The sequence below is a fragment of the Petaurus breviceps genome, unplaced genomic scaffold, assembly GCF_028583685.1.
Source record: "Petaurus breviceps papuanus isolate PSGF00001 unplaced genomic scaffold, PetGlider_PUasm1.0 188, whole genome shotgun sequence".
NCBI classification, from domain to species: Eukaryota; Metazoa; Chordata; class Mammalia; order Diprotodontia; family Petauridae; genus Petaurus; species Petaurus breviceps.
The window spans coordinates 24,223,400-24,245,722 of record NW_027185804.1 but is presented as its reverse complement, the minus strand read 5'-3'; the positions used below and the strand labels follow the sequence as shown (position 1 = coordinate 24,245,722).

At 41.9% G+C, this 22,323-nt stretch overlaps 1 protein-coding gene across 4 annotated transcripts in view; it reads right to left on the bottom strand.

Annotated features, from left to right (window-relative positions):
• The window catches only part of EHF (ETS homologous factor), a 75,719-nt gene extending 70,350 nt beyond the window's left edge, over window positions 1-5,369 (bottom strand). For all 4 annotated transcript variants that reach the window (XM_069091401.1, XM_069091399.1, XM_069091402.1 and 1 more), the window contains exon 1: window positions 5,225-5,369. The gene's annotated coding sequence lies outside the window, so the exon portion shown is untranslated. The remainder of the gene's footprint in view (window positions 1-5,224) is intronic.
• Between the last annotated feature and the right edge of the window lie 16,954 nt (window positions 5,370-22,323).

Sequence of the window (22,323 nt, the reverse complement as noted above, 5' to 3'; positions counted from 1 at the left end):
ATGACACAAGAGCCCCCCTGGTCTAACCTGGACCTGAGCAAAAATGACACAGGAGCCTTCCTGGTCTAACCTGGACCTGAGCAAAATCTCTACCCTCCCATATGTCTGATCCAGCCTTTGCTTGAAGACCTCCAATGGGATCGCCTTCCAGGGTGTTAGTTCGTTCCATTTCTGACATCAATCCTAATTTAGTTCTTCTCAATTTTCAATCATTTTCTTCCACGTCTACTCATATTTTTGCCTAGATTCCTACATCTAAGATACTGGGTGTTAGAAAGGCACAGGGCTAATTCAATGTATCTTAACTAGGAAGTCAACAAGCTTTTATTCACTTGTTTACTTCGCCATCCATTTTAGAGTTTCACTGATGGCTTTTAAAAATTTTTTGTTAATATGTTTCCTTTTTACCACATTTGCTTCTGAATGTATCCCTTCCCCTGTCCCTACCCAGTAAGCCATCCTTGTAAGCCAAGAACTTTAAAAAGAAAAACAACAATTCAGCAAAACTAATAAATCAATCTGCAGGGTCAAAGAGTACACAAGTATGTATTTTTCTATTTTTTTTCTGAATATATTCCTCCCCCATTCCCCTCCCATCCATCCCTATGCCCCACCCCAAAGAGCCTTCCAATGGTAACAAAGAAAAGCTATTAAGTAAAACAAAATAAATAATACAGCCACTGGATCTGACAACTTATACAGCACTCCACACCCAGAGGCTCTCACCTGGGACTGGGGTGCACAGGGGAGGGTCATCCCTAGAACCAATATTGTTTCTCATAGCTGCACAGACTAAAACTACTGAATTCACCCACCTCCCCTCAACCCCATTAAATGCCAATTAAAAAAAAGTCAGTGAAGACTATTAGTCTCATAGCTCTGAACTTTGGAGGCATCTCCCCCTTAGCCTCAGCCTACAGTGGCCTCATATGAAACCAGAAAGGTCAGCTACTGACCTGCACTGCAAGGTCTGGTCCACTAACCCGAGACTCCCTACTCTAACATAATCATGGAATCAGAAAGCTGCATAGAGAGCACAGAGAGCGAATGTCCCAGCCTACAAACTCCAGCAGAATTGCCACTTGGCTCAGGGATGAGTGGGGGAGTCCCAAGATGGCAGAGGATAGAAGTTTCATTGAAGCTTTAGTCAGAGGTCTTAGCGGTCTTACACTGGCCTTGGAATCAAGAAAAACTGCCAGAGGAATCCTGCTACTGACAAAGATCAGCTGTGTGACCCTGGACAACTCAAGTACTCTTAGCCTTTCCTCATTTGTGAAATGGGAATAAAATACCTCCCAGGGTAGTTAAAGATCCATTGGGATAGTAACAGATATAAAGTGCCTTGTAAACCTCAAAGTGCTAATATAAATGTGAGCTACTATTATTATTTATTCATTATTTTTACTTGTCCTAACACAAAACAATATGACTTTAATACATATTATACTATACAAGCACTTAGTGAGCGGGCTGTTCCCCTCCCTCTAATTCCCTGCCATACCACCATTCAGGTCCTGGATGCCTTGGAATCCCATAATCAGAGATCTGGGGCTGCAAGGAATCTTAGTCCACACTTCTTCATTTTACAGATGAGGAAACTGAGGCCCAGATAAGTAATAGGATTTGAATTCACATCCCCTGACTCCAAATCCAGCCTACAAACTCCCTCTACCCTTTCCCCAACCACGAGAAGCACTTTGTATTTGCATCAACAGCGATTCTTTTCTTTAGCCAAGAAGGAAACTTTGGCTTGCTTGCCCATATCACAGAGCCCCACAATGGCAAAGTATAAAAGAGAAGTATTCAACAAGCCAATTTATTGCCAAGGAATACAAAGAAGCTCCTAGCTAGAGGGGCAGGAGAGAGAATCCAGGTCCAAGCAGAAATGGCATCAGACCCTTAAAACCATGGCTGCTCTGCACTCTTCCAGGAGACCCTCAACCTTCACCCCAAAGGAGTTCTTGAAAAATCACACCTTCTTGGGATGATTTAACCAAATGCTGCTATCTGAGGGCAGAGGGGTGGGCTAGATGACCTCACCCTGCCCCTTCCAATTCTGCCTTTCTATTCTTCATTCTGCAACTGAGGACTGAATTGAATCCTCTACTCAGGAACGAGTTTCCAGAGAAAACAAACTGAAGGAGTGGACAGGTCACCATAGCTAGGATCCAAGCCATAACTTGGTTTTCTTTGTACCCTTTGACCAGAAGTATCACAATTCTGATGGGACCCTAGTCCTGCTTTCCAAATTGCCACTGATACCTACAATTTGCTGTGTGACCTTGGGTACATAACTTAGCCTTTCTGGGTTGGACTAAAGTCCCCTCTAAATCAATCATCCCACGATCCCATGACCTTGGGGGGGGGGGGGATTACTTTAATCTCCCCTTATCTTTATTTTGTTCTCCGTAGGGCACAGTATAAATTAAATACGTGTCCCAGCCCCTCCACTGGCTTACAAGGCGGTTTTGAAGATGGATTAGATAAAGTCTGGAAATTAATGGGAGCTCCTTGCAATGTACTATAAATACAAGATTGAGTGATTACGATTGCTCCAGCCAAATGGCAAGTTAAGATAACTCACAGAACACCCTGTCCCACAGAGATATTCATAGTTCTTTTACTCTCCTGAATCACCGAATCTCCGAAGGAACCTTAGAGGTCATCTCATCCAACCTGTGCCCCAGTAGAAGTCTCTGTCATGCTCAACAAATGGTCATCAGAGTCATTTGACTCAAAGACGCATTACCTCCCCAGAGACAGCCCTTTCCACTTTGAGAAGACTTTTTCCTTATGTGGCTGGGGATTCTTCCTCCCCCCCCCCCCCAGGTGGCTGGGTTTGGGGATTTTTTTCCTATATATTTGTCTCACTGCAATCCTTGCCCATGGTTCCTAGATCTCGTATCTGGGACCTTAAAGTATCCCATAACAGCTGTTTGCTCCTCTGTGCAGTAAATACAGTGACAAACCTGGGAGTTAATCCCTGGCTCATGTTTATGAACTAAAAGAACCCCAATTAATTTTGGGGACCTCTGTTATTTCTGCATTAGCCCAGTAGTCCTATGAATTCCATTTTAGTCCAGCTCATCTTTGAAACACCACCCCCAGTTGTTAATCCATTAACAAACATTTATTAAATGCCTACTGTTGTTAGCTAATATGCTCTCCTACCTCAAATTACTTTATATTTACTGATCAGTAGACATATTATATCCCTTGCCACCCCTAGTCTATAAAATATAAGCTCCTTGAGGGAAGAGTCTGTTTCTTTTAAATGCTTTGACCAACATGTCTTCTATACAACAGGTGATCAATAAATATTTCTCGGATTGAATGCAATTGAATTGTATTCCCTAGAGGAGATTTTATAACCTTTCAAAATGATATTTCCCAGAATCTCAAAGCTTTTTGTAACTAGCAAAATTCTTTCTACTAGCTAAGCTAAAGGTTTTCTGCTATAAATTAACTCCTACCTTCAATAGTTCAAATCCTTGTTTCCCCAGTCATTTAATCTTTCAGGAGCTACAATAGAAGTAGAACACAGTCCCTCAAGGGCCTCACAATAACCTGTCATGGTCTTGAAGGCTATTTCTAAATACATCTCCCATCTCACTCCCCACCCCACACACTCAAAAATAAGCCTTTCTCTCCTCCATCCTAAAGGGGTCCAGTTCTTGCATTCGATTTTTTTTCTCCAAGAGACCTAATGGGTCACCTGGTCTAGCCCCCTCATTTTACAGATGAAGAAACTGAGATCCAGGGATATTAAATGATTTGTTCAAAGCCATACAGGTAGTAAGTGGACAAACTGGAATTCGGACTCAGAGGTTCTGACCCCAAATCCAGGACAATCTTTCCATAGCACCAGCACCATTCAGACAGCAATTAGATGAATTACGATTGGGTTGAACTCAGACTCATAGGGCCACCTGGACCATCTTAAAACACAAACACACAACTCCAACAAGGTCTCTCTGTGCAGTATCTATGACCTAGTAAATAATAAATAAAAAGCTTGTGGAATTACTAACCGAAGCTGCAACAGGTTAAATCTTTTGGAGACCCTTCCTGGAGCATTAATATTGCCTACAAGTGACCAACCCTAATGTCCCTCCAGTCCTTCAGTATAACCTGACCATATATCTATCACCCACCCCTGGGATCCAGAACCAAGGAGCTCAGTGCCTTGGGAAGGCTTCAGGAGCTATTGAGTCACTTCTGCTCACCTGTCATCAACAACACTGTCCCTTCTTAAAATAAACAAAAGACTAGCCAGTCAAACCTCCCACAATATGGTTGGATTCTTTGCCCTCATCAACTCCCCTCCTACCACCAGCACCCCAATAGAGAGGTTTTTTAGGCTGCCTCTTTCCCCATTCCACCTGTTTCTTCTGGCTGTCTAACCCCATATCTCCATCGTAAAGTAAAAAAAGGAAGTTTGGATCTCTTCATTGCCCTACTCCCTCCCTTCTTCCCCCCACCCCCCCCATCTCCTATTTCCAGGTATTTACTACCATCAAGCCACAACAAGGTTCTGCGGGTTGCTGCCTCCCTACAGAAAGCGCCCAAGTCAGGAAAATTACAAACAGGAGACGTCTCTAGGGAACAGGACCATAGGCTAAGAGCAGAGCAGCTGATCAGCAAGCCGGTAGCTAGCTCTACGTGTCTGTTTATTCCCTAACTTAGGGCTGCATCAGAAGGTCAAGGGCAGAAACTTTGGGATTTCACAGTGACCCCCCTTGGGGGTCCAGGAGCAGGGAAGAAGACACACACGAGTACACTCAACAGCCGAACCCCTCCTCTGAGACTCAAGTAGGGGTTCTAAACTTGCTCTGTGTTCTAGGCTCCCTGGTATTCCAGTACAGTCTATGAAACTCTTCTCAGAAAAATGGATTTAAATGAATAATATAAAATATAAAAGAAACTAATTATACTGAAGTTTTAAAAAATCATAAAGTACAGATTAAGAACCTCTGTTCCAGTGAGAAATCACATTTAGTGAGATTAAGAAAGGCAGCCAACCAAAAGTAAGCTGGGTTTCATTTTCTGTCCCAACCGACATCAGGGAGAGAGTGAGTGGCCAAAGATCTCAGTTTCTCAGTTGTCTGGCTCCAGGCAGGCTGTCCCAGCCAGAAAATACAGGCTTCTCTACTCACTCAGGTATTAACAATTCAACATTGAAAAAAAAGAGAGAGAGAGAGAGAAAATACCCAATCCAACTTACCTCATTTAACTAAAGATTCTGTTGGGAAATCCAATAGCAGGGTCTGGTAAAAAAGCTGGGCAGAGGGAAACAGACTAGCTCCTAGAGGTGATGGTCAATCTTAGTGGGGTGTTAGGTGTTATCACTTCCCAGCCCTCATAAGAGTGAAGATGAATGCATAGGACATTAATTTTAAATCATTTTGTAGGATGTTAAGCAATAGGCCACCAACCGGGAATTCCCTAAGTCACTTCCCCCTCGCCTGATTGGCTGCAAGGGCCTTAATGCAGTAAAATAAAGGACAGCCAACATGGGCTCATTTGCATATGGAGCTCACACTTTAGTATTCAACTAAAACAGGTCTGACCAGGTTATGACTGTCTCAGGGAAAGAGAAGAGACCTGTTAATGGATGAAGAATTGATCTGGCAGTTACTGTTCTTTCCAGCCTGGAGGCTCACTCTGAGGGATCAGGATCTCAGAGAGCCTTGGTGGGAAGGGACCCCCAGCTGGCCCAACCTGGACCTGGTCAGGAATCCTCTACAACATCCCCACCAATTTTTTTTTTTTTGCTTGAAGGCATGGGAGGAACGGGATCCTAGGACCATAGACTGAGGATTGAGAAGGACCATAGGGGTCAATAAGTCCAACCCCCTCATTTTTTCAGTTGAGGAAACTAAAGCACAAGTAAGATCACAGCCATTAAGTTTGTGAAGGGCACCAGAGCTAGCATATATTTGGAGCAGATGTTCTTAATTGTTTTCATTTTACACAGTTAAAAACTTTACTATGAGAAGGCTTCACCACTCAGCCAAAAGGGTCCATCTCTCTCTCTCTCTCTCTCTCTCTCTCTCTCTCTCTCTCTCTCTCTCACACACACACACACACACACACACACACACACACACACGCACGCACAAATACACACACACACACACAGATTAACCTCTGATTTGGAGCTACAGGGGACCCAAGAAGTGGTCTAATCCAAACACCTCATAATCAAACACACAAGGCAATGAGGGAGAAAAGGTGAGTGACTTATCCAGCATCATACACAAAGTACATGTCTTCAGGTCTTTGTGACTCCAGGTCTAACACACTAATCTGATCCACTTAGGAGAAGCCCATTTCATTTTCTTCTCCTTTCACCTTTGATCGGCTTCCTCATTTGGTCCCAGGTTGGCTCTCTGGGACCAAGCAGTACCAGTGGGACCCCTCTGCTTCCCAAGTGCCTTCCCTATATTCAAAGGCCATTATGTTCAACCTCCCCAGTTCTCTTTTCTCCCATCGAAGCACCTCCAGGTCCTTGACCCAATTATGGCTTGGTGTGATCCATCTCCTCCTCTTCTCCGTATGCTGTAGCTTGTCAGAGTCTTCTTCCAACATGGCTGCCACAACTGGACAGTATACTTCAGAGGTTATCAGACTCAGGCAGAGTACAGAGGGGATATCACCTCCCTTGATCTGTATACTACACCTCTCAATACAGCCTAAGATCACATTTGACTTGCCATAAGTATCATTTGACTATTAAGTCACACCACTCATGGCATATGAATTGAGCTTGCAGTCTACTAAGATCCTCAGATCTTTTTTCACCTCATATGAATTCTTGTCTCAGATGATTTTAGCTAAATGTAAGGGGAAAATTCCTAAAGAATTGAATTCCTCTGTCTTCCACCTCTGGAAGATTTGACATTTTGTTTCAGGTTAAGAAAAACAACAATCAGAATTTCCCCTTTCTCTCAAAAAAAGAAGGGGTGGGGGGCGCAGGGAATCAGGAATAGTCTATAAGGTTGACTATTATAAATACACAAATTAAAAATAAAGGACATATGAAGAGAGATGCTATCTGCATCCAGGGAAAGAATTGCTAAATAGAAGTATATAGAGAATGTGTATGTGTGTGTGTACATATCCCTATTTCTGTCTATTGGTACTCATCTCTAGGATGGGGTGAGAGAGGAAAGAAAAAAGGAGGAAAAAGATTTACTTGATAACTGTTGTCTATTTAGAGGGAATCCAAATTCTACATGGTAGATTTGCAATTTCATGAGCAATCATCTTTTTTCCTGGGTTATGGAAATGCTTGTTTTGTTACCTGAATTAAAAATAAAATATATTTTTTTTAGATTGAGAAAAAATTAATTCTGGAAAAAAATTGTTAATAAGATATTGTGTGTCTGTTCACACTTTCCACCTGGCATTCATGCCCCTTCTTCACCTCCACTCATAGAAACCTTTTTCTTCATGGCTCAGCTCAAATACCTCCTTCTACACTGTCTTTCTGGATTTGCTCTCCAAACTATGAGCCCCTCCCTTCCAAACTACTTTGTTCTTAACTACATTCCATATATGAATATTTATTCCCTTTATAATTATTCTGTATATTCTAACCTCTAGTCTTGTTATCTCCTGAATTCGAATACAAGCTCCTTGAGGGCTAGGATTTTTCCATTCTTTATATTTGCATCCCAAAGCACCAATTATCCAGCCAAGGTTCTCATTGGACTCCTTATTGATGAGGGGAGTTTTGATCAGTCTCTCTTTGGACCTTCCATTTCTGACCCCCTAAAGGCTATGTAAATTGCTATAGCAGACAACAAAAGTGTTCTCTTGAGATCTTTTTACCAGAACTGGAAGGGGCCTCATTTTACAGATAAGGAACCTGAGACCCAGAGAGATTAAGTGGACAGGTCACACATATAATAAGTATTAGATCCAGGATTCAAACTCAGGCCCCAAGACTTTACTTCCATTTCTATTTTCGCTTTGCCACTCGATATTCAAATTGCTTTTCTCATTACCTTAAGCGCTAACCCTCTTTGGCACTGCTCCTTGTCATTCTTAATTAAAAAGCCAAGCACTGGTTGGGCCCAACGAAAGTCAGTTCCTTTTAGGCCTAGAATCACTCCCTTCTTGTAGGAGAGTTACAGAGTGGGTGGAGGAGAGGGGAACATGGGAGGGAATCACCCATTACCATTAGTTAATAAGGAACAGTCAACTCTCAACTATGTAGAAGCTGATTATCCAGTTTGCATATTATTCAAGTCTCTGGTTTCCTCCTCCTATCTACCTGACCATATTACTGTTTATTTGTACCCTCCCCCATTAGATATCCAGGAGACAGAAAACAGCTTGCTTTCTTTCCTAGAGGAATCTCTGCTTTTGATCAGTGGTACCTCTACAAAAGCTAGCCAGGAAAGAGGTGGCCAAGTAAGGTCTAGGGAAAATAATGGATTTCAGCTCTCCATGGTACTCTCTTGAATTTCTCCATAAACTCCCTGAGAGTAGGGACTATATCACTCTTTGTATTAGAGTAGCAAATACTCTGAGACTCTTATCTCAATCCCCATCTGACCCTTTGGGTCCCCAGAACCTTTAAATGACCCCAGGGCTCTAGGATTAGATTGGAGTTGGATGATTATCTTTCTACCATGTTTCCCCGATAATAAGACACTGTCTTATTATATTTTTTTTTTGGACAGAAAAACACCAGAGGGCTTATTTTCAGGGGAGGGCTTATTTTAATGAACATTGACAGCAATTTTAATAAACAGGTAAATGTGAACAAAAAAATGTACCTTTATTCAATAAGAACTTTTTTTCTGGGCATCCAATCTGTCCTTGGTTCCTAATGCAGAAACAGCCAACAACTCTTCCAGGGATTTTCTAGGATCCTCATGGAAAAATGGGAAATGACTAGTCCAGTTCATCCAAGGGCATATTGTACTTAATTAAGTATTTTGACTGATTGGGTGACTGAGACTTGTTCTGGTCTTGTTAAAGTATCTGGGCATCTCTTACCACTTAATCTTAGAGCCCTGAGGGGAAATAGGGGCTCTAGGGACCCAAAGTGTCTAATAGGGATTGGGATAAGAACCTCAGAGTATGTGCTACACAAATACAAAGAGTAATATAGTCCCTACTCTCAGGGAGTTTATGAAGAAATCCAGAAGAGTGCCATGAAGAGCTGAAATCCATATTTTCCCTAGACCTTACTTGGCCATCTTCCTGGACAGACCTTCTAGAGCAAAGGTTCCCAAACTTATTTGGTCTACTGCCCCCTTTAAAAAAAATTACTCAGTGCACCCCTGGAAATCTACTTTCTTCAACCCTTTAATGTTTTTTTTTTTATTTGCATCATTTCAAAAAATATAAAATGCATTTTTTTTAAATAACATATCTTAAATTTAATAAATTTAGTAAATTTGTGGGAAGTTTTCCTGCATTGAAATTTGATGACAAATTTCATTATCATGACATGTATAGTATTTATTGTAAACAAGTCATTACACACACACACACACACACACACACACACACACACACACACACACACACACACACATATATATATATATTCCTGCTGATGCACGCTGGACTTCCCAACAAAGGGTGACAGACTTGACCACTGATTGATTATAACTTGCATTTTGTGTGTTTATTTGAAAAATGATGTAACCACTGCAACTTTAACTCTGTTATACAATAGAAGAAACATATATGAATGATTTTTCAAAATTTCCTTCTCTTTATGCTTCCACCACCACTTTATTTTTACGATGTCTCCTAATTGCACCTGAGGTTACTACCTACCTCCTGGATGCTTCCAGCGCCCCCCAAGAGGCAGTATCACACACTTTAGGGACCTCTGTTCTAGAGGTAGACCATTAACCAATAGCAGAGATTCCTCTTGGAAAGAAAACAGGCTGTTTTCTGTGTCCTGGACATCCAATGGGAAAGGGTACAAATAAATCATAATATGGTCAGGTAGATAGCAGGAGGAAAACAGAGACTTGAATAATCCACAAAGTGTATTACTTGGATCATACAGAAACTGAAGTGATTTGATTAACTTAACCCCATTCTTTTATTTGTTTTGCCAGAGCCTAGCACACAGCAGGCACTTAATAAATGTTTGCTGATTGGTTCCTCATTACCAGAGGCTAGTGGAGAATTAACTGTACCTATATCATTAGTCTCTATATCTCTAGTCTTTCCCATCTACAATCTATCCTGTACACAGCTACAAAAATAATCTTCCTAGAGCACAATCCTGTCCATGTCACTTCCTTCCTCAAAAACTTTCAGTGGCTGCCAATTGCCCCTAGATTAAAACACAAATAAACATTGGAGGTTCCCCACAACTTGGCCCCAACCTGCCTTTCCAGCCCTGTTTTAACTAGACTTCCCTTCATGTATTCTATATTCCAGGCAAACTGGGCGACTAGCTGTTACCCAGCTGCTCCTGCCTCCATATATTTGCACAGGCTGCCTCTGGTACCTGGAAAGCACTGCCTGATCAGCCCCCTTTCTCTAAACCCTTATTGGCTTTGAAGGATCAGCCCTGGTCAGCTTTGATTCCACAAAGCTTTCCCTGATCCCAGAGGCAGAGAAGTACATAATGAGAAAAGCCCTGAATTTCAAATGAAGACCCAGCTTCAAAGACTTGAGATACTGACACTTCTCATCTGTGTGACTCTAGGCAGATCACTTTAATTCTTTGGGGTCTCAGTTTCCTCATGTCCAGAATGTTCTCTCCCACCTCAAAATTTCAGAGGGCATTTGTCCAGACCTCTCCTTCCGATCTACCTCTTGTTATGTTTACCCAAGGTACCAGTTGGAAACCTTTCAGGGACCAATAAGCTCCGTGAGAGCAAAAGCTATCATTGTTTTCTCCCTAGTCCTAGCACAATGCCTCACACTTTGGGGGGGGGGAGGAGGGGGGGAGAACCTGTTGATTTCATTGGCCCAGAGAACCCTAGTGAAGAAATTCCCTCTGCCCCTAGAGATTTAGCAGGGTGTCTTAGAGAACTCCTGGGGAAACTGAGGAATGAAGTGATTTGCCCTAGGGTTACTCAGTCAACATGTGTCCAGACAGAAACCTGAACCTAGTTCTTTCCTGACTCCAGGTCTGTTCTCTTTCTCTGCACATAGTAGGTGCTTAATAAATATTGAACTGGAGGTGCCCAGGTGGCACAGTGACTACAATACCAGCCCTGGAGTCAGGAGGACCTGAGTTCAAATATGACCTTAGACACTTAACACTTACCAGCTGTGTGACCATGGACAAGTCACTTAACCCCAATTGCCTTGCCTTTCCCCTCCAAAAAGCAAATAAAATAAAAGAATAAAATAAAATAAAATAAAAACCACTAATCCCTCTACCTAGGGTATGCTCAAGCCAGCTCCAGTCAGTTTAGAGAGCCATTGTCAAAGTCAGTGGGAACATTCACATAATTTGATTTATTGTTTCATTGATTGTCTAGACTTAAGAAATAGAAGGAGAAAACATTAATAATACAGACTAAACTGAAAAGTGTGCCTTCCTTTACTAAACATTCACTAGCAGCCCCTGCCTCTACCCATAGAGAGGTGTTGAAAAAGACCAGAGGCTTCAAGAGAGGACCCTGGCCCCAGCTCTTTGGGGACTCTGGGTCTAGTTGAAGTGCCTGTAAATGGCAAAGTTTGATACTGTACCCATATTCAGACACCAATTCTTTCCTTTTTCCAGGACCAGTAAATTGTCTTTTGCCTCTTGTCTGATCAGAGCATCTGGTTTTCATAATAATAAATCCTTAAGACATTTAAACTCATGCAATTATTGTGAGTCTAGACCTGGACTGATTAATTGGGCAATAAGCACTTATTAAGTGCCTACTGTATGCCCTGATTGTTTAGGTGTTAGGAATACAAAGGCATAAAAAAGTCCCTGCCCTTGAGGAGCTTATGTTACATGATATGGGGAGAAAGCAGGGCAGGCAAGGGCAAGGCAGGGAGAGGGCACATGTACACAGGCATGTCAAGAATTAATCTCAGGTATTTGTAACTAAGGTTGGACTGCCTGAACTTTATGATGAACCTTCAATCAAACAATAGACATTTATTAAGTGCCTACCTACTATGTACCAGGCACTGTTCTAAGCACTGATAGGCTGCTAAGAGTGAGAGACCTGGAATAAGGAAGATGAGTTCAAATCCTGCCTCAGATGCCTATTTTATGTGTGACCCTGGAAAAGTCACTTACCCTCTCTCAGACTCAATTTCTTCATCTGTAAAATGGGGGTAATAACAGCACCTACCTCCCAGGGTTGTTTTGAAAAACAAATGAAATACTATTTATAAAGTGCTTTGCAAACCATTACATGAATGCTAGTAATTATTGAAGGCTATAGTGTTATACAATAATAATAACTGACATTGAGTAGTGCCTATGTTCTAGGCACTGTGCTAAGTGCTCAATTCCAGCCCATCTAGGTCCCAAATTCACCCTCCATAATCCATCTCTTCCCTCCGGAGCTTTCCTTAATCAGCATTTACCTCTTCCCTTAAGTCCCTCCCCCAGTGTTAGAAATTCTTCTCTTCATTCACCTCAACATAATTACAGTTGACCCCCTTGGCCTTAGCCAAGCAGATTCAATTTGATTCAATTCAATTCAACAAACATTTATTAAAAGCCTATTAAATCCAGAGGCAGCTAGGTGATGCAGTGGATAGAACGGCCAGGCCTGGAGTCAAGGAGACTTATCTTCCTGAGTTCAAAATCTGTCCTCAGATACTTCTAGTTGTGTGACCCTGGGCAAGTCACTTAACTCTGCCTCAATTTCCTCCTCTGTAAAATGAGTTGGAGAAGGAAATAGCAAAGCACCCCAGTATCTCCGACAAGAAAACCCCAACTGGGGTCACAGAAGGTCAGACATGACCAGAAATGACTGAACAGAAATCCAAGCCCACCTAGGAATCCCAGAAGACCTTGGGGAACTTTAGACTCGGACACGTCTTGGCTGGGTGACCCTGAGCCAAATCACATAAATTTCACAGTTGTAGAATAAGTGAAGGTGCACATTTATGGAGAAAGCTTCTTACTAGGAGTTCTCCCAGTGACGTACCAGCTTCCCCATCCTTCCTGGGACCACGCCTTCTTTCTTTTTTTTTTTTTAAAGCAATCGGGCTTAAGTAACTTGCTCAAGGTTACACGGCCAGTTATTTCTGGGTGTGGTGCTGAGTATCAGAGCCCAGATTTGATCCCCAGGTTATCCCGACACTGGAGCGGGTGCTCTTACTCGCTGTGCTACCTGGCCGCCCCTGGGACCACGTCTTCTGACTGGCAGATCCCTAGCCTGGACTGGCCTCTCATGAGGTGCCCAAGCCTGGCTCACTTTATCCAATCCTCACTCCCTACTTTCCCTCTTTCTCCCCCATGCCTCCAGCTACCTTTTATGTGCCATGTTAACCCATATGAATGTAAACTGATGATCAGTTGTTAAATGATCTGTCATCTCTTTACATGCACACCCATGTTTGGGCCACATTTTGGGGCAATGAGGCAAGTTTGCAAACACTTATAAAGCCAGTCGCCTAACTAAGCACTGGAGATACAGACAGGAACTGAAAGATAGACCCTGCCCACTAGGAACTTACATTCCAATGGGGGAAAGACAGCATATAAAAAAGAAGCTGAAAAGCCTTGGTGCAGGGAGAGAGGAGGAAGGGAGAAAGAGAGGAGAGGGGGAGGGGGAATAGAGAAAACCCAGAGAGGCAGGTAGAGAGTCTGGAAAGGATCCTTTATAGCTGGGGATACAAAACCGAACACCACAAAACAAAACAAAGCCGCGCCCCCAGATTCAGGCAATAACTTGGCTAAGGAACATTCCCAACTTCCTCTGGGTCAGGAACAACACTTTCTCCTTAATTTAAACCCCCTCCTAAGACACCAGTCCAGGGAGTTGTCTCCTTCTGTCCCTCCCTTGAGGAGAGCACCAATCCTAAAGCAAAGGAGAGTCTCCTTCAATGCTCTTGGGATCCTTTGGGGACAGGGTGATAGGTAAAGGTCGATTACTCCCATTTTACAGATGTGGCAACAAGAGGGCAGAGAAATATAACATCATGTTCAGGTCATTGAGCCAGCCCAGGTGACTCTGAGAATAGAGGCTAGGTAAATGATTGACTCAGACTTTGGGAAGAAGGGAGGGAAAAAGGGTGGGAAGGGGGTGGAGCAGAAGAAAGGAGTGCTACCCATGGCATTCTGCCCCTTCTTAGGTCATTCTCAGGACCATGTGAAGCCTGAGTTCTAGCTGCTGTCCTGAGAGACACACTACATCTCAAGACCAAAAAAACTCTATCCACCTTGTTCTCCTGTACCTGCCAAAACAAAGCATTCATTGAAGCCAAGTATCAGGCCCTAAGGGAGTGCAGAGTCCTAGCACCTGAGCACTCTGTGGTTTCCAGAAAGGTCAGTGGGGTTGATGGTACCTTGCAAGAAGAAAGGTAATAACGACTTTACCCAGCCTCTTTTATCCAGAAGCCTTTTGTACATATCTGTCTGAAAGCATGCATCTTCTTCCCCCATGGCAGAAATAGCCATCCCTTGCTGGGGAAGATCATGGCAACCACTCAACAACCACCTGAGAGCCCCATTACCCAGGTGCTCAGGGCCAAACAGGAACAAGAACCTCAGGTCCTGTTTAATTAGGGGAATTAAATTATTATTAATTGCCCAGACTAAAGTCAGGCCAGGACAACAGAGTTAATAAGCATCATCCTGCCAAAAAACAAAACAAACAAAAAAAACCCCACTACCCCAAAACCACCCACCCTGGTGACAAGATCATTAAAAACCACAGCGGTCAAGGCTTTTCAGATGTAGGTCTGCTTCTTTAGCTAGAAAGATGGTGTTAACTTAAAAAAGCTCCCTAGTGTCTAGCAAAGGACTACCCTGAGAGAGTCAGACAAAGAGAGGTCTTAGGCTTACAGTCTTGTTGACAGGTCTGGGTGGAGCCACCAACAGCTGGTGTTGATTCCTATGGCCTGTTGGCAAAGAGCTTTAAGCATCTGATCTCCTTGGAGCAGCAACACTGCAGCATAGGGTTGAATGATGAATCAACAAACATTTATTAAATGCCACTGCATACAAAGTACTATGCTAGGCACTTAAGATACCAATTGAAAAAATAAAACAATCCTGATTCACAAGCAGCTTATATTCTAATGGGGTGGGGGAGACCAAGGAAATATGAAATACAGACAGCAAAAATATAAGTTGAATATTTTGTTGTTGTTGAGTCATTTCCAATTCTTTGTGACCCCATTTGAGATTTTCTTGGCAGAAATACTGGAGTGGTTTACCATTATCCTTCTTCAACTCATTTTACAGATGAGGAAACTGAGGCAAACAGGGTGAAGTGACTTGTCCAGGGTCACACAGCTAGTGTATGAGACCAGATTTGAACTCAGGAAGATGAATCTTCCTAACTCCAGGCCCAGTACTCTATCCTCTGCATCTCCTAGCTTCCCCAGAATATATATAAACATGTACAAGGTAGTTATAAATACATGGGATGTAGGGGACAAGGAGTTAGGAGAATCCAGAAGGGCTTCATGTAGAAGATGGTGCTTGAGCTGCATATTAAAGGTTGAGGGAGATGCTATGAGATGGGAGAAAGGAAAGAATTCATTCCAGTCCTGGGGGATGGCCAGTGAGAAAGGAAGGAGTCAGGAAATTAATTTTCACGTATAAAGAACAGAGAGCTGGCCAGTATGACTACAACAAGGGTTCAAGGAGGGAAATAATGAATGAGTCTGGAAAGATGGGTTGGCACTTGGTTGTATAGTGCTTTCAAGACTAAGCAAAGGACCTTATGTTTTATCCTAAAAGCAATAGGAAGCCCCTGGGGTTAGCTTAGTATAAGAATCAAATGCACTTAGGGACAATGACATTGGCAGCAGAGAGGTTGGAGTAGAGAGAGCCTAGAGGCAGGGAGGCCAATGAGGAAGTTGGTGCAATAATTTAGGTGAGAGGTTATAAGGACTTCAACCAAGGTGGCAGCTGTGTTGGGAAGGAATTAAGTGCGAGAGATATTATCAAAGTAAAAAAGGCAACATCTGGCAACTTATTAGATATATAGGTGAGAGAGAGTGAGGAATCCAGAATAATGCTGAGATTATAGGTCTGAGAAACTGAAAAGACGGCAATACCTTCAGCAGAAATAGGTAAGTCTGGAAGATAGGGAAGTATCAGCAAGGTTCCTCTGATACATCATATCATGTAATGTCATGTCATGACTTGTCATGCTATGCCATATTGTGTCATACTATATTACATTATGTTATGTTACATTACATTACATGGTTATGTTACAACACATTATGTTATTATTACATTGTATTACATTGCATCCTATTGTCATATCACATCATGTTATATTACATTAATTTATGTCATATTACATTACATTACCTTATGCTGCATTATGTTATTCACAGCATATCTTGAGGTTTTCTTGGCAGAGATACTGGAGTGGTTTGCCATTATCATATCATATTATAATCATGTCACAATATCATCATATATTATACTATCATATCATATTATAATCATGTCATTATAATCATATCCCACTATTATGTTCTATTGTATTCCAGACTCACCTCATTTTATTGTGCTGTGCTTTGCAGATATTGTATTATTTTTTTTTTACAAATTGAAGGTTTGTGACAACCCTAAGTCTATGGGAGCCATTTTTCCTACAGCACGTGGTCACATCATGTCTCCATTTCACATGTAGGTCATTCTCAGAATATTTCAAACTTTTTCCTATTATTATATCTTCTATGCTGATCTGTGATCAGTGATCTTTGATGTTACTACTAGAATTGTTTTAGGGCACCACAAAACATACCCATATGAGAGATGGTGAACTTAATTGGTAACTGTTGTGTATATTCTGACTGGTATACCCACCATCCTTTCCCAGTCTCTCTCCCTCTCTTCAGGCCTGCCCTATACCCTGAGACACAACAATATTGAAAACAGGTCACTTGATAACCCTATAATGACCTCTAAGTGTTCAAATGAAAGAAAGAGTCAATTGATGTGGCAAACTTCATTGTTATTTTATATTACAAATTTGCCAAAGATAGCTAGGTGGCACAGTGAGTAAATCACCAGCCCTGAAGCCAGGAGGACCTGAGTTCAAATTTGGTTTTAGACACTGAACACTTAACTAGCTGTGTGACCTTGGGCAAGTCACTTAACCCCAATTGCCCTACCTAGCCCCCTCAAAAAAAAAAAGAAAGAAAAAAGGAATTGCCACAGCCATCCCAACCCTGAGTATCCAGCTCCCTGATCAGTCAGGAGCCATCAGCATTGAGGAAAGACTCTCTACCAGTAAAAAGATTACAACTCAGTGAAGGCTCAGATGATGGTTGGCATTTTTCAGAAATAAAATATTTTTAAATGAAGGTATGTATACATTTTGTAAACAGTACTATTGCACACTTAACAGCCTACCATATACAATAGGTTACAGTATAGTATAAATATAATTTTTATATGCACTGGGAAATAAAAAAAAAATAATGTGATTGACTTTATTAAGAGTCTCTTGATTGTGGTAGTCTGGAACTGAACCTGCCAAGATATTCCTATATATTCTATTCTATTGTATTATTTACATTTTATGTTACATATTCTACATTTTCTAACGAGTTAAGTTTCAGGAATGTTGAGTTTAAGTTGTCTCTGAGATATCCTGTTAATGAAGTTATGGGGAGAAATTAGGGCTGGATATACTGATCTGAGAATCATCTGCATAGAGATGTAAGTTAAACCCATGGGAGCTGATGAGCTTACTAAGAGTGAAAGATTATAAAGGGAGAAGACAAGAGAGTCTAGGACAGAACCCAGGGGAGACCCACAGGCAGAAGGGGCATGGTATGGATAATGAGACAGCAAAGGTCAGACAGGCAGGATTAGCCCCTTTTTACAGATGAAGACACTGAGACTCTCTTAAGATGTGGAATGATTTACCTACCGCCACCCACCTAGTAAATGGCAGGAGCCAAATTTGAGCAGCGTCTTTTCCGGGACAGACCTGTCTTTGAACCCATTATGGTGCATCCTGCCTTTCAGACCTCTCCCTAGCACATCTGTTCTTAGGTTCATTTCATTCACTCAATCTGTCAATCAGCAGCCACTTAAGAAGTCTCTGCTACAACAGTCATAACTCCCAATGTCTCATCTTCAGTGATAGGGAAACCACCAATTGAACTCTCCTACCTCAATGACCAATGGCATGCATGCAAGCAGCCGGACCTACAGCACTCTCACTGGGAGGGGCCATCCCAGAGTCTATTTTCAGGACATCTTAAAGACTGTGGTGGAATTCCCAGGCAAGGAAGCTCTCTACCAACACAGGTACTCACTGCCTCCATAATATAGTGTTTGGGAGGAGTGCCCAAAGAATGGAGAGGTTCAGTGATTTGCCCAGGGATCCCACAGCCAGTTTGTGTCAGAGGCAGGATTTCAACCCCAGAATTCCTCATTTCAAGGCCAACTCTTTAACTACTATGACTTGGGCTTCATGGACCCCTCAGGGACTGTGGATATAGATTCGAGGAGCTCTGTGAACTTGGATGGGAAAAAAGTTACATTTTTATTTCAATATGGTTTTCTTTGTCATTCTATATATTTTATTTTGTGCATTTAAAAATATTGTTCTGAGAAGGGATTCATAGGCTTCCCCAGACTGTTAAAGGGGTCCATGACCAAAAACAATGTTAATAACCTCTGCACTATGCTATATTACCTTTCATTTCAAAGAGAAGCATTTTTTTTAATTGGAAAAGATCACAAATGGCATTTTTAGTACAAAAAAAATGAATTCAGACAGTATCAGCAACTAGCTCTCACCTTTCTCATTTCTTTAAAGTCTTTGAGAATGGATTGTGCATATACTAATGGTATTCTTGCTGAGAGAGACATAGAGAGGAGAGACAGAGACAGAGAAACATACACACAAAGAGACAGAAACAGAGATAAAGAGACACAGAGACAAAGAGGCACAGGCAGAAATTTATAAATATTTAGGAATAGACAATAGTTGTGCAGGCAAATGTTTAACAACCAGCTCTGCAGGACACATTCTTTAATTTCATCCTCATTATTAAAGTTTTCTCCATCATCTTCTCAAGTCTAGACAATCAGCAAAACAATAAATCAAGCCCTGATCTGTAGTGTTTGCTGATTTCCCAGGTGAAAATGTTCACACTGAAGATTTTTCAATCCCAGCCCATCGGAGCCGGCTCCTGCAGACCCCTGGTTACAGAGCACATAAGGTCCCACTATGGGCTGCTTGTTATATTTTTCTTTGGGGAAAAACAAATACCATTTGATGCCTCCTTTCTTTGCAAAGAGGAAAGACTGCATACAGATCCTTTCACAAACTGTCAGTTTTCCCCAAATTCCTTTTTTTCTTCTCTTTTAAAGAAAGAATGGTTTGTTATGACTCACGGGGCAGAGAATGGAAGAGAGATGGATTTGAAAATGAGAGCGATGTAAATTCCAAAGACAAACTGAATCTGTGATTTCTTTGGTCTAGGGAACTGCCTGGATGAGGAAACTCTACCAAGTCCGGTCAGAAACTTGTCTGCACTCTTATCATCTTCAAAAGGAGCCCAGAGACCAGGAAGGTGAAGTTATTTGTCCAGAGTCATAGGGCCACTGTGCGTCTGTCAGAGGGCTTGGACCCAGGCCTTCCTGGTTGCCTGGTCAGGTCTCTATCCACTAAGCCACCCTGCCTCTCAAAAAAAATTAATAAACATTTTAAAAAGCATTTGACTTGATGGAATAAAATTCATCTTTAAAGTCTCCTCTTCAACAAGATATCTCAGACATTGTTTTTGGAGGGGAGAAGACAGGACAATTAGGGTTAAGTACTCAAGGTCACTCAGCTAGTAAGTATTAAGTGTCTGAGGCAAGATGTGAACTCAGGTCCTCCTGAATCCAAGGCTGGTGCTACATTCACTGTACTACCTAGCCGCCCCTATTTCAGACATCTGAGATAGATATATACATACATATACATATAATATGCATATACACATCCTATCTTGTATAATATATCTTAAATATCATATATCTCATATGTATCTCATGTTTCAAATATATCTTATATCTTATATATCTTGTATGTCTATCATATATCTCATATACAATATATATCATATACCTCATAGATCTTATATATCATAGATCTCATATGTATGTATGTGTGTGTATATATAGATATACATTTATGAAAAACACATTTTCTATGATGAATGTGACTGTGGAGATAACTTTGTAATCTGCTGAGGACCAACCTTAAGCAAGGCATAAAACAGACACCAGCACATCTAAGACATTCATCAGTGTCTTTGGTGTCACCTCCCCAGCACAGCCTTCATGATACCAATGAATTGTTGAGGTATATGTGTCTGTCAATTTTATGCCTTGCTTGATGTTGATCCTGAGCAGATCACTGAACAAAGTTATCTCCATGGTCACAATCATGGTGAAGAAGATGCCCAGGTAATCTGGATCAAAGATTGTGATGTTCTGACTATATTGAGTCCCAGAACACTATGAGGGCCTTCTGAATGCTAACCATGCTAAGTCCAAAGAGGCTGAGCTAGCCAGCCATACTGAAGCCAAAAAAAGTGGATTTAAAGAAACTGACATGGCCCAGATTAAAATATGCAGTGGGGGCTGGCTAGGTGGCTCAGTGAATAGAGCACTGGCCCTGGAGTCAGGAGGACCTGAGTTCAAATTCGGCCTCAGACACAACACAAAAACTAACCTGGGCAAGTCACTTAACCCCAATTGCCCCCCCCCCCAAAAAAAAGCCATGCAGTGGTCAGGTGGTTCATTGGGCCAGTCCATCAGTACAGTGCTATCTATATATGGGGTTTTTAGAGTCCCTATTGTGTGTCAGGTACTGAGCTGAAGTGCTTTACAAATATTATCTAAGCTGATCATCACAGTAACCCTGTGACGTAGATGCTATTATTATCTTCATTTTACAGGTGATTAGATGATTTGCTCAGGATGACACAGTGTCAGAGGTCAGAACTCAGGTCTTTCTGACTCTACATCCAGAGAACACAGGACTGAGAAGAAGAGATGGAGGCACACTGAATTGGAAAACTGTGCTGTCTCCCAGTATTGCTATGTAGCCAAGAACCATGAGAATCAATCAATAAGCATTTATTAGGCACCTGCTATGCGGCAAGTGTTAGATGTTGGGGCTACAAAGACAAAAATGAAGTGGACTCTGTCCTCAGGGAGCTTATAGTCTATGATATAACAGAATTTCATAAGAATCAATACCACAAGTTGGAGCACTTTAGTTCATTACATTATAGTTTAAATAACAGGAGGTAAATGAGCCTTTACTCCAGGCCACCTTCACCCAGGGTAAGAACATTTCCTGCTGAATGAATCTGCATCACTTACCTTGCAGATTTCTGGTGGTCTTACAATATTGACTTCAGCTATGTAAGTCAGGGGTACATAACTTAAGCCAGCCAGGCACCACCATAAGGCAGCTAAGTGATACAGGGATAGAATCCTGGGCCTAGAGTCAGGAAGACCTGAATTCAAATCTGACCTCAGGCACTTACCAGCTGTGTGATCTTGGGCAAGTTATTGAACTCAGTCTCACTTTCCTCAGCTATAGCAGGCAGCTGTGAGGATCAAATGAGGACATATTTGTAAAGCACTTAGCACTCTTCCTGACTTAGTAGGGACTTAATGCCTTTCCACTAAACCACCCTCCGATCACATTAATTTAACCCGGAGAAGAGACTGAGGGTCAGAGAAATGAAACAATGCCCATTGTTACCTCACAGCTAGTAAATATAAGAGGAAGATTTTGAACTCAAGTCTTCCGGGCTCCAGATTCAGTCTTCTACCCACTCTATGAGTCAATGATTCACCTCTCTGATCTCAGTTTCCCTGTGCAGGTCTGACATTCCAGCTCTTCATGTCTCTTCCCCCTCCACCTAATCAATTGCTGAGCACCTGGTATTTCCCTTAAGGAGGAGGGGAAGAGAAGGCAGGAGGGAGAGCAGATGACCGGTACCTGGAGTGTCAGGAATCATGCCTGGGCTCTTCTGCCCCTTTCCAGTTCCTTTCAATGTGTTGTCTTTCTCATTATATATAAGCCTCTTGAGGATAGGAATTATCTTGCTTCCATGTATTTATATCCCCAGTGCTTAGCAAAGTTTCTGGAACATAGTAAGTGCTTAGCAGATGTTCCATTCATCCATCCATTTATCCTTCCATCCATCCATCTA